We start from the raw sequence: 2,860 nt of genomic DNA on the forward strand, positions 1-2,860 counted from the left end.
TTCCCAACACAATTCTTAGTTTTGATGATTTTCCAGAGGGCTTACAAAACTCCCTGAAGGCTGTTTGACTCATGGTTATGGTTTATTACAGGAGAAGAATATAGGTTAAAATTAGGCAAAGCAAAAAGCACACGGGTGGGATTTGGGGAAACACCAGGTGCAGAACCTCCTGGTTTTCTCCCTGTGGAGTCGGGTTGCTTCACTTTCCAGGCATTGATGTGTGACAACGTGCATGGAATACTGACAAGCACAGATGCTCACCTGAGCCTTAATGTTCAGTGTTATTGGGGTTTTAGTATACAGGCTTGATTAATGGATTGATTACACTTGTGGTTGATCTTGGTCTCTAAAAATATGGAACGTTTCACAAATTTGCGTGTCATCCTTGCATTGGGGCCATGCTAATCTTCTCTGTATGGTTTCAAATTTAGCATATGTGCTGCCGAAGCAAGCACTGATCTTGGTCTCTGAATTGATTGATACCTTGTGACCCAAAACCCTCAGCTTAAATTGCCTTGTCTTCCTGGTATGGCCTTTTCTACCCTAAATCACATCCTTACACTCTGCTGCATGAGCCAAGGCCCTCAGTAAAGATGCTTCTGTCAGGCGTCAGCTCCCAAAGGTCTAGGTATTACTTTCCAAAAGCTGAGGGCAAAAGCTGGAATAGCTCTTTGGGCAAGGCTTAATATTTTACTACATGCTAATTTACAGTAACTTCTTAAAAATGATACTTGGGAGCCAAAAAAAAATATATATATATATAGAAAAATCATTAAAATGTATAATGATTGCAGAATAAAGATTTCCACATTCTCCCTCCACCCATTTCAAACTAACATACATTTTTCACTTTCAAAGCATTACTCTAGCTTTTAACGATGTTTTAAGAATTCTGATACCGTTCTGACCCTTGATCAATTATAAATGACTTGCTTTTGCTTTCTGAAGCTTTTAAAATTTTCTCTATATTCCCAATATTTTGAAACTTAATGACTATGAGGTTTGGAGTCTTTTTTTCATTCATTTATTTTAGGATTTAGTTGGCTTTTTAAACTTGGAGTCTCGTGCTCTTACTTCTAAAACACTTTCTTGATTATTTCCCTGATAGGTCTACCTTTTTCATATTCCTTGTTTTCTCTTCTTTAAATTCCTGTTACTCCGGAAATGAACCTTTTGAGTTGATCAACTAATGTTAGCTTTTTTCTTTATGTTTTTATGACATCTTTTATGGCTATTTTGGAGAAGATTTTCATTCAATTCCTTCACAGAGAGGTTTTTTGTTTTTTTAAATTTATGCTATCATAGTTTTGTGTTTTATTTTCCTTCTGTATGTTTCCTTTATAGCACTCTGATTTTATCTTACTATCTTCTCTAAACACCTGATAATACTAAACCTGGAATTTTTAATGTTCTTTTTGCTTGCTGTTTGTATAACTTTTGTTTGTTTGTTTGTATAACTTTTAAGCTTTGAAGGTCTTTTGTTAGCTTGTTTTGATTTTGATGAGTTATCTAAGAAGCTTTCCTCAAAGTTGGGGCATTTTTAATGCAATAGTTTACTTACATTTACTACTGAGACATTAAGATGGCTTTTGAAAGTCAAGCAGTGTTTCTTGACTTTGAGTATCCCTGAAGGGGTAATCAGAGGGGAATATGTTTTTTTATTAGGAAAATACTGTCAGTCTGTCCTGGGTTTTTCTCTTGGGCAAATCAGTTGCAAGAGGGAAGGAGTCTTTCAAAGTTCTACTGGGTGGCTAGGCCTGGCTCTTAGCAGCGGTGTGTATATAGAAGGGGGTAGGATGACGTGGGCCCCCTCATTGAAGGCCCACAATTTAGAATATAAATTCTCCTGGTTTCTGGATGAAAATACCTACCACTACCCTCAATCATCCAGAGCATTGTCAAAATCAGAAATTATGCAATTTGATTTGTCCTAGGATTCAACCTCCTGTCTTTTACCAAAGTGAAAAGAGAGTGAATGCCCATTTACTTTTTTGAGGGGAGACGTCTGAGAATGCAACTGCTTGCTTTACAAACTTTTGAACAACCATTCTTATAATCAGATTCACGCATGCTTCCTGCTTTGTATAGTACCTGAATCCTCAAATCTTGAGCCTTTCTGTGAATCAACCTGCTTTATTTCCTTCTCATTGCAGCCTTAACTTTCAGTTTTCTCACATAATTCATCTAATTGTCCAGCAACTTCTTAGTTTACAAGATGTAGTTAACGGCTCTTGTTTGCCACACTGTTCTGTCTTGTTCTCTTTTCTCTTGTGCATTTATGCTAGCTTATTAATCTCTTCAGTGCCTTTTGGAGGGCAGGTGTGTGTCACCAGATTTTAGAGAAACCTGTGCCTTTAGCTTTCTATGGAAGACCAGAGGTCTAAAGGAATAAATGTGATCATTGCATTACCATCTCAGAGTTTATTTCATCTATATTTCATCTTTATTTCAAAATATGGATTAGTAAATTATTTTGTAATCATATGCTGAAATATGCAATCATATATATAATATGAAACAGTTTTAAAAATTATGGCAGGTATGTTTTGGATGATCTTGGGGTATTTATTTTAGAGGTTCTTAAACATATATATTTATATTAGAACATTGCACATATACGCATCCACTTACATGTATATTCATTCATCTAATTACCATTGTAAATCACATTTATTGGGTGCCTGTGATGACTTGGACCTTGAACTATGTATTGTGAGTGCAGAGATCGATAAAGTATGATTTTGATCTTTCAGAGTCCCTACATGTGTAGAAATAATAATTTAGATACTAGAAGCTCAAGTATCAAACAAACTTTATGTTTCAGAACATTATAGAGAATCATAAAGTAAACAGAAAAGCT

At 35.6% G+C, this 2,860-nt stretch overlaps 1 non-coding gene across 1 annotated transcript; it reads right to left on the bottom strand.

Moving 5' to 3' along the window:
* Nucleotides 1-348: 348 nt before the first annotated feature.
* Nucleotides 349-455, bottom strand: LOC111727095. Its single transcript, XR_002774727.1, has one exon. It is a non-coding gene; the product is annotated as a U6 spliceosomal RNA (small nuclear RNA).
* Nucleotides 456-2,860: the final 2,405 nt, after the last annotated feature.

This window comes from Otolemur garnettii, unplaced genomic scaffold (genome assembly GCF_000181295.1).
Source record: "Otolemur garnettii isolate 467f Iridium unplaced genomic scaffold, OtoGar3 scaffold00093, whole genome shotgun sequence".
Lineage (NCBI taxonomy): Eukaryota > Metazoa > Chordata > Mammalia > Primates > Galagidae > Otolemur > Otolemur garnettii.